Source organism: Salvelinus alpinus, chromosome 33, assembly GCF_045679555.1.
Source record: "Salvelinus alpinus chromosome 33, SLU_Salpinus.1, whole genome shotgun sequence".
In the NCBI taxonomy this organism is placed as follows: domain Eukaryota; kingdom Metazoa; phylum Chordata; class Actinopteri; order Salmoniformes; family Salmonidae; genus Salvelinus; species Salvelinus alpinus.
Window position 1 is genome coordinate 6,390,351 of NC_092118.1, and position 9,333 is coordinate 6,399,683.

The following is a 9,333-nucleotide window of genomic DNA, read 5'->3' on the forward strand; positions in this document are numbered from 1 at the left end:
TGCCAACTTGCTTTTGTTGCCTTGACAGAACAATGTTGAGGTGGGGTTCTGGAAGGACATTAGACAGCAAGGGAAATTTGATTATAAAATGTTAGGTTACAGCAACTGGTGTTGAGTAGGAGTACTAATCTATGATCAAACCCACCCCTGTCCATATAATCTTATTCCAGAGACAACTGATTCAATATGATCTAGGCAAAGCTGATCATAGAACAGTACTCCTCTGTACGCATTTATGAAATGTCTCTGGCTAAGAATGCTGATCTGGAATCAGTCCCCCCTGTCAAAGTAATGTTATTCATTCTACTCAGAAATGCTGAACAGATCCTAGTTCAGCACTCCTACTTCAAGCCACCAAGTGAATGTTGGGTCTTGGGTGCTAAATGTCTTGAACAGTGGTTGAAAAAGTACCCAATTGTCAAACTTGAGTAAAAGTAAAGATAAGTTAATAGAAAATGACTAAAGTAAAGTTGAAGTCATCCAGTAAAATACTAAGTAAACGTCATTGCTAAAATATACTTAAGTATCAGTGGTAAAAGTATAAATAATTTGACGTTCCATATATTAAGCAAACCAGACAGCACGATTCTCTTGTTTTTTTATTTAAGAAATAGCCATGGGAACACTCCAACACTCAGACATAGGCAGTAGGGATGTAGGGATGACCAGGGATGGCAGTAGGGATGACCAGGGATGTTCTCTTGATAAGTGTGTGAATTGGACCATTTTCCTGTCCGGCTTAGCATTCGAAATGCAACAAGTACTTTTGGGTGCCAGGGAAACTGTATGGAGTAAAAAATGATTTTCTTTTGAAATGTAGTGAAGTAAAATTAAAAGTTGTAAAGAAACAAAGTGTAAAAGTACAGACACACACAAAGAAAACAGATATATAAACGGAATGTAGTGGAGTACTTGAAATACATTTTTGTTAAGTAATTTACACCAGTGGACTTGAAAGGAACACCTCAATTACCTCGACTAACCGGTGCCCCCACACATTGACTCTGTACCGGTACCCTATGTATATAGCCTCGCTATTTTTATTTTACTGCTGCTCTTTAGTTATTTGTTACTTTTATTTCTTATTTTTTACTTAACACATATTTTCCTTAAAACTAAATTGTTGGTTTTAAGGGCATGTAAGTCAGCATTTCACTGTAAGGTCTACACATGTAGTATTCATCGCATGTGACAAATACAATTTCATTTGTTACACATGTGAACATGGTGTGACATTATTGAAACTGTGCTGACACCTAGTGGACAACAAGGGAAACTACCACACACACACACACTATAACCTTAAAACAAATGGGATGCTTTAAATACGTTGCTCTTTTTTATTAGACACTAATATATATGTCCAATAAACAGACGTTCAAAAGTCGGAATGTAAAGCACAAACGACTGGAAAGTTCTCAAAAGCAGCTGTAGTGATTCAAGCATCTTGAGGTTACCTGAAATAGGTCAAAGCATATATTTTAAATGTTCTAATTTATTTCATCTTTATTTAACTAGGCAGGTTTAACTCAACAACATCGACACAAGTTACCTGCTATATTTGGGAAACAGACTTAACACAGAGAGAACTTGGCAAAATACAATGTATGTTTCTGTAGTATGAGTAGGCTGGTGTATACAGTATCATCGGTAACAATTGTGTACAGGCCACCTAGCTAATAAAATACTGGGGCTAGCGGTCATTAGTTACATTTCAACCATAGCGATTCCCTAATTGAGGTACAATAGAGTTCACCGGCGAATGCCGGAAATAATAACTAAACCAACGAACGACAAGTGGTGGAGGCTACCAGAATGAAGAGAGAAATTTTTCCGAATAAACGCGGTGAGTGAAAAACGTAATTACATATCTCATTCTACCGTTATACGACTTTGTATGCGTTGTTTGTTGGCAACATTGATATTTACGTAGTATTTGGAACGGATTCCTGTTGGAACGTTCCACAAAGTATGCCCACCTGTTGTACGAAGACGCAAAGTGTTTGATGAGATGAAGGCTCGACTCAAGAGAATGTAAATGGACTACGCACTGCTGTAGCTGGCCACATTGAAGATTATGGTCATCGGATCGCCTAAAAAAAACTCTACACACCTGAAGATGTGGAAGAGCCTCAATCTTCTATTGATTTTCATTTCCATATATATAAAGGATGAGGCTATAGAGTGGCTATGCGGACTTAAGAGTCTACATTGGAAAGTTGAAATCCCCTGCATGTTAGCTCGTGGGAAAACCCCCTTTTAGGTCTTTACATGTTTAGTATAGTTCAGGGTTCATATCGTTTGTTTATGCTCGGTGAGATTGGAGTTGAACACATGGGAAAAGGTACCACGCCATTTTTACAGTAGGATTCAGTCTGGATATTGGTAGGGTTAAGTGCAATGGCAGGTAACAGACTGCGTGTATGTACATGGAACATTAGAGGGAGCCATAACCCCATTAAAAGGAAGAAGGTACTGTCTTTTTGAAAAAAGAAAATACTGATATTGCCCTGTTGCAAGAAACTCATTTGGATGATAAGGAGCATCTGAAATTTCAACAAGGGGGGTTTGGTCAAGTGTTTTTCTCATCATTTACATCCAGAAGTAGAGGTGTAGCAATTCTTGTGAAAAAGAACCTACCACTTAAGGTCTTGAATTGTGTGAAAGATACATTTGGTGGTTTTGTTATAATTAATGGTACTTTACAAGGGCAGAACATTTCCATAATGAATATTTACTTCCCCCCTGCCCACCCCCCTGATTTCCTCACTAAGGTATTTATAGACTTCTCAGAATTAAACTCAAACACTGCAGTGGTTGGAGGAGATTTTAATTGTTTGTTGAACCCCCTTATTGATAAGTTTCCCAGCAGTATAGCTTCACTCTCTCCTCGAGTCACTTAAAGTCACTTAAAGCTATTTGTGATGATCTGGGGTATTCTGATGTTTGGAGAACCTTTCATCCCTCCAACAGAGAGTTAACTTTTTTCTCTTCACCTCATGGATGTCAGACTAGAATAGATTACTTTTGTATGCCCAGGACATCTTTGCAGTCTGTTTTATCCACCAGGATAGGAAGCATAATCATATCTGATCATGCAGAGGTGATCCTGGACATAAAACTCAATGGGGTATCCAATCTGTCAAGACATTGGAGGTTGAATACCACCATTCTTAAAGACCATACATTTACATCATATTTTATTACAGAGTTTAACTTCTTTGGGGTAGGGGGCAGTATTCGGAAGTTTGGATGACTGAGGTGCCCAAAGTAAACTGCCTGTTACTCAGGCCCAGAAGCTAGGATATGCATATAATTGGTAGTATCGGATAGAAAACAAAATAATGACTGTGAGTATAACAGAACTGATGTAGCAGGAGAAAACACGAGGAGAATCCACCCGGGAAAACATTTTTTTTCAGCTCACCACTGATTATAATGGCTGTCTATGGGAATATAAAAGGAATACCTCCCAGATTGCAGTTCCTAAGGCTTCCAGCAGATGTCAACAGTCTTTAGAAAGTGTTTCAGGCTTGTTTTTTGAAAAATTAGCTAGAATTTGTAAGTTGCTCCCATTTTGGCTATAGTGTTGTGGTGCATGTCGGCGAGGGCGCGCACTTCGTTATTTATCTCCGGTAATGAACATACTATTCATCATCTTAAATTTGATAGTTTATTTACATATTAGGGTACCTGAGGATTGATTAGAAATGTTGTTTGACTTGTTTGGACAAAGTTTATTGGTAACTTACGGGATTCATTTGTATGCATTTTGAACGAGGGAAACCGCTGGATTATTGAGTCAAGCGAGCCAACTACACTGACTCTTTTGGGATATAAAGGAGGACTTTATCGAACAAAAGGACTATTTGTGATTTAGCTGGAACCCTTTGGATTACAAACAGAGGAAGATCATCAAAGGTAAGTCATTTATTTTATCGCTATTTCTGAGTTTCGTGATGCCTCTGCTTGGTTGGAAAATGTTTGTAATGCGTTTGTATGCGGGGCACTGTCCTCAGATAATCGCATGGTGTGCTTTCGCCATGAAGCCTTTTTGAAATATGTCAAAGCGGCTGGATTAACAAGAAGTTAAGCTTTTAAACAATGTGAGACATTGTATTTTCATGAATGTTTAATATTACGAATTTTGAATTTCGCGCTCTGCAATTTCACCAGATGTTGGCCAGACGCTAGCGTCCCACCTGCACGAAAGAGGTTAAAGCATTTTTCTCTATTAACTCTCAATCAACAGATAACCTCTTGCTCCTTTGGGAAACCTGTAAAGCGTATGCCAGGGGTCTGATTATGTCATACACAGCCACTAAGAGGCAGAAAAAGCGTGAAAAGCAAAAAACTTTAGAGGGTGAATTAGGAACTAAAGAGAAGGACTACATTAAAACTCCCACTCCTGCCCTATTAAAGGAAATATCAGTCCTTAGATCAACGTTGGACTCTCTCCTAACACAGGACGCTGAAAAGAAAATGAGATTTGTCAGGCAAAAGCTATATGAACATGGCGATAAGCTAGCAAAGTACTTGTTGTACCTAGCTAAAAAGAGAGCCGACTCAGTCAATTGCTGCTATTACTGATTCTGATGGCAATCATTTATATGAAAATAAATTGATAAATGACTTAAGAAATTTTATGCAAATCTTTAGAACTGACAAATGACGCAACCAAATTAATGGAGGACTTATTTTCTAAGATTGAGCTCCCTACTATCTCCGAAGAACAGAGGTCTCTCCTTAATGCCCCTATTAGAGGAAGAGATAATGTTTGCAATTAAGAATCTGCAAAATGTTAGGGCCCCAGGACCAGACGGGTTTTGTGGTGAGTTCTATAAGGAGTTCCATGGCCTGATCCTTGAGCCATTGCGTGATATGTTTAACCACTCATTTTCAAATGATCAGCTTCCTCAAACACTGAGAGAAGCCAACATATCCCTTGTTCTCAAAAAGGGAAAATGCCCAGAGTCTTGTTCCTCGTACAAACCCATTTTCCTTCTGAATGTGGGTAGAAAATTGCTTTCTAAAATACTAGCCACAAGATTAGAGGACTCACTGCCACTAATTGCGAAAGGAGACCAAACTGGCTTCATTAAGGGCCATAAGTCATGTAACAATGTCAGGCGGCTTCTTAATGTAATTCAAGCCTACCAACGAAGTGCTATGGATGGTCTTGTGCTCTCCCTAGATGCTGAGAAAGCATTTGATTGTGTAGAGTGGTCTTACCTATTCTTTGCTCTAACTAAATTTGGTCTAGGGGACAACTTTATAAAATGGGTGAAAGTTTTATATGATGATCCTCAGGCTGCTGTCCTTACTAATGGGCTAAGGTCAGATAGCTTCTCTATAAACAGAGGTACCAGACAGGGCTGTCCTTTGTCCCCTCTCCTATTTGTACTCGTTATGGAACCACTGGCCGAGGCCATCAGGGTAACGCCTGCTATACAGGGGCTGCTCATTGGTGATGTTCACCATAAAATAAGCTTGTATGCTAATGATGTCCTGATATTCATCTCTAGTCCCGAGACTTCAATTACATCTCTTGTTAATATTATTGAATTATTCAGCGAATTCTCAGGCTACAAGATTAACTTAACTAAATCAGATGCTATGCCACTTGGTAACCTTCACTCTGTACCTAATACTTCTCCCCCCTATCCTTTTAAATGGTCTCCCTCAGGTTTTACGTATCTGGGTATATTTGTAACTCCTAAATTCCAGCAAATGTACAGAGCCAATTTTGTCTTGTTTGATACAATAAGACAGGATCTGGAGCGCTGGAACTCTCTTCCGATTTCATGGTTGGGTAGAATATCCCTCTTGAAAATGAACATTTTACCTAGACTACTTTACCTAATCCAAATGATTCCAGTATTACCTTCCAGTAAGGTAATAAAGGATGTAAATGGATGGCTAAGTTCCTTTTATATGGAGTAAACGCAAGCCAAGACTTAAGATGGAAATATTGCAGCTGCCAAGTTCTATGGGCGGCTTGGATCTGCCCAATATCAGGTTCTATCAATGGTGTGCCCACCTATGTTATATTTCTGACTGGATCACAAACGATGACTCCTCTATTTGGTTAGACATTGAGACTTCTTTCAAAATACCCCTTACAGGATCTTTTATTTTTCAGAAGTTTCAAGTCTGTAGAAAATCACTGCAGTAATCCCATTACACTTAACACACTCAAAGTATGGAGGTCAGTTCAGTGTTTTTTGGGAAGGTCCAAACTAACCTCTGCTCTTACCCCAATTCTTAACCCAGATTTTGGTCTAGGGTTGCTGGATGCTGGCTTTAACTTTTGGCATAATAAGGGCATACGCAGACTAAATGATTTATTTGCTGATAAGATTGTCATTTTAGCAGATGGTTGAGAAATACCGACTCCAAAAGCAGGACTTTTTCCGCTTCCTACAAGTAAGACATATTAAGAAGAGCACCACCTTAATTGGCAACCCTGATGTGTCTGTCATTGAAATAATGTTTTTTTTCCCCACAAAGGAAAATGTCTGTAAGTCTGTTTTATGATGCTGTAAGGTTCTTTTCTGCTGTCGACACAGAGGGTGAAACAAGTGTGGGAGAAAGAATTGTCTGTTACTATTGACGAAGAGATGTGGGAGGACATTTTGAGATATGCAATCGTACTAGAGCAATCCAGTTTGCATATATCCCCAAATCGCAGACATGCTTTTAGCCCCTCTTCCTCAGTGTCTCAAATGTAAAACTGATACAGGCACCCTAACACATTGTTTATGGTCATGTACCAAAATACAAAGATACTGGTCTGGCGTTCTGCAAGAAATTGAAAAGATCCTAGGGGTTGATCTAGAATTGGACCCAGTTTCTTTACTGTTAGGTCTCCCTAGTAGGCATGTTACTTCTGTGGGTAAGAGGCTTTACAACATCCTTACCTTTGCAGCAAGGAAAAACATCCTCTTACAGTGGATTAGTGATAAGGTTCCTTCTATTAAAGATTGGCATAAGATACTATTTGAATGGGTGCCACTGGAATATCTGACATGTTCATTGCATTCTGAACCAGATGGGAACCTTATCTAAATGATCTAGAACCTGAGGTAGCAGCTATTATGCTGCAAAGATTCTCTTAGAATGGTGGTGATCTATGTATTTCAGAATTACACTGTACGTTCCATGGTTTAAAAACTGAGCTTTTTTGTTTAATTTCTGTTTGTATGCTTGTTTAAAATGTATGTATTGAGACGCAATGATGGGGATGGGGTGTGAGAGAAGCGGGGAGAGGAAGATGGTGTGTAAGAGTAAGTGAGTGCTGTTTTTTATTTTTTTTACATCTCTTAATATGGGTGAAATTCCAATAAAAATACTGTTACCAAAAAAACAGGTCTTCCCAGGCAGACATTTTAGGAGATCAAATTGACTGGATAACATTAAACCACTCTGCAAATGTTCTGTATGATGCTTTTCTCAATGTTTGCTCAGAGTTTAACTCTTAACGTAATGGAGAGTATTCAAAACATGTTGATCCTGCCTTGTTCATAAAATTCTACAATCAACAATTTCTGAGATATTGGCACACATTCCCAATCAAGAACAGCTGGGGCGGCAGGTAGCCTAGTGGTTAGAGCGTTGGACTAGTAAACGGAAGGTAAGATTGAATCCCCGAGCTGACAAGTTAAATCTGTCATTCTGCCCCTGAACAAGGCAGTTAACCAACTGTTCCTAGGCCGTCATTGAAAATATGAATTTGTTCTTAACTGACTTCCCTAGTTAAAAGGTCAAATAAAATGCAATTTTCACTTGTAAGATACACAATTAGTTCACCACTAGAGGGATTCCTTGGGTCACACTGTAGACTGGAGGTAAATGAATAATGGTAATTATGCCAGTCTGCACTACTTTTCTAGCTCCTCTTTCTAACCAAAGATGCTGAGGACTTTTACAAAACAAACTCCATTCATCAATACTAAGATTAGTGTAGTCCACGGTCAATCAATGCTATAAATTCCTGAATCAAAACATGTAGGTAAACAGAATACACACAAACAGCCTTCTGACAAATATGGCTTTGGTAATATTTTATTTATTGTCCAGAGATTAAAAAGTGATATTTAATCCTAATAGGTCTATACTGTGCCCTTGAAAAAAGACAGATTGGTTTAACAGATACCTATAAAACAGTCAAAGCAATGTTATGTACCAGGGTAAGCCACTATGCAGTATAAGAGCAGTGAAGGCATTGTGTGTGAACAAATGTCTCTCCCAAAATGAACAACATTTAGTTCCAAATTCCATATCATGTATTTGCATTTTTAATTATACAATACTTTGTCCACTCAATCAGACATATTTCTCAAAGTAGCGGGGAGAGCCCACAACCGTAAGGCTCTCCAGAGGGTATTTCTCAAAGTTGTGTGGAGAGCCCACAACCGTAAGGCTCTCCAGAGGGTAGTGAGGTCTGCAGAACGCATCACCAGGGGCAAACTACCTGCCCTCCAGGACACCTACACCACCCGATGTCACAGGAAGGCCATAAAGATCATCAAGGACAACAACCACCCAAGCCACTGCCTGTTCACCCCGCTATCATCCAGAAGGCGAGGTCAGTACAGGTGCATCAAAGCAGGGACCGAGAGACTGAAAAACAGCTTCTATCTCAAGGCCATCAGACTGTTAAACAGCCACCACTAACATTTAGCGGCCGCTGCCAACATACTGACTCAACTCCAGCCACTTTAAAAATGGGAATTGATGGAAATTATGTAAAAATGTACCACTAGCCACTTTAAGCAATGCCACTTAATACAATGTTTACATACCCTACATTACCCATCTCATATGTATATATACTGTACTCTATATCATCTACTGCATCTTGCCATCTTTATGCAATACATGTACCACTAGCCACTTTAAACTATGCCACTTTATGTTTACATACCCTACAGTACTCATCTCATATGTATATACCGTACTCTATACCATCTACTGCATCTGCCATGCCGTTCTGTACCACCACTCATCCATATATCTTTATGTACATATTCTTTATCCCTTTACACTTGTGTGTGTGTGTAAGGTAGTAGTGTGGAATTGTTAGGTTAGATTACTGTTGGTTATTACTGCATTGTCGGAACTAGAAGCACAAGCATTTCGCTACACTCGCATTAACATCTGCTAACCATGTGTATGTGACTAATAAAATTTGATTTGATTTGATTTGGATTTGAAGTATCCCTTACATTTAAGCACATTATAGTAACTTTGGTCAGCAAACTATAGACAACCTATTGGCGCAATACTTGGTCATAATTCTGAGCAAACCCACTTAGATGGAAATTGTTAGTC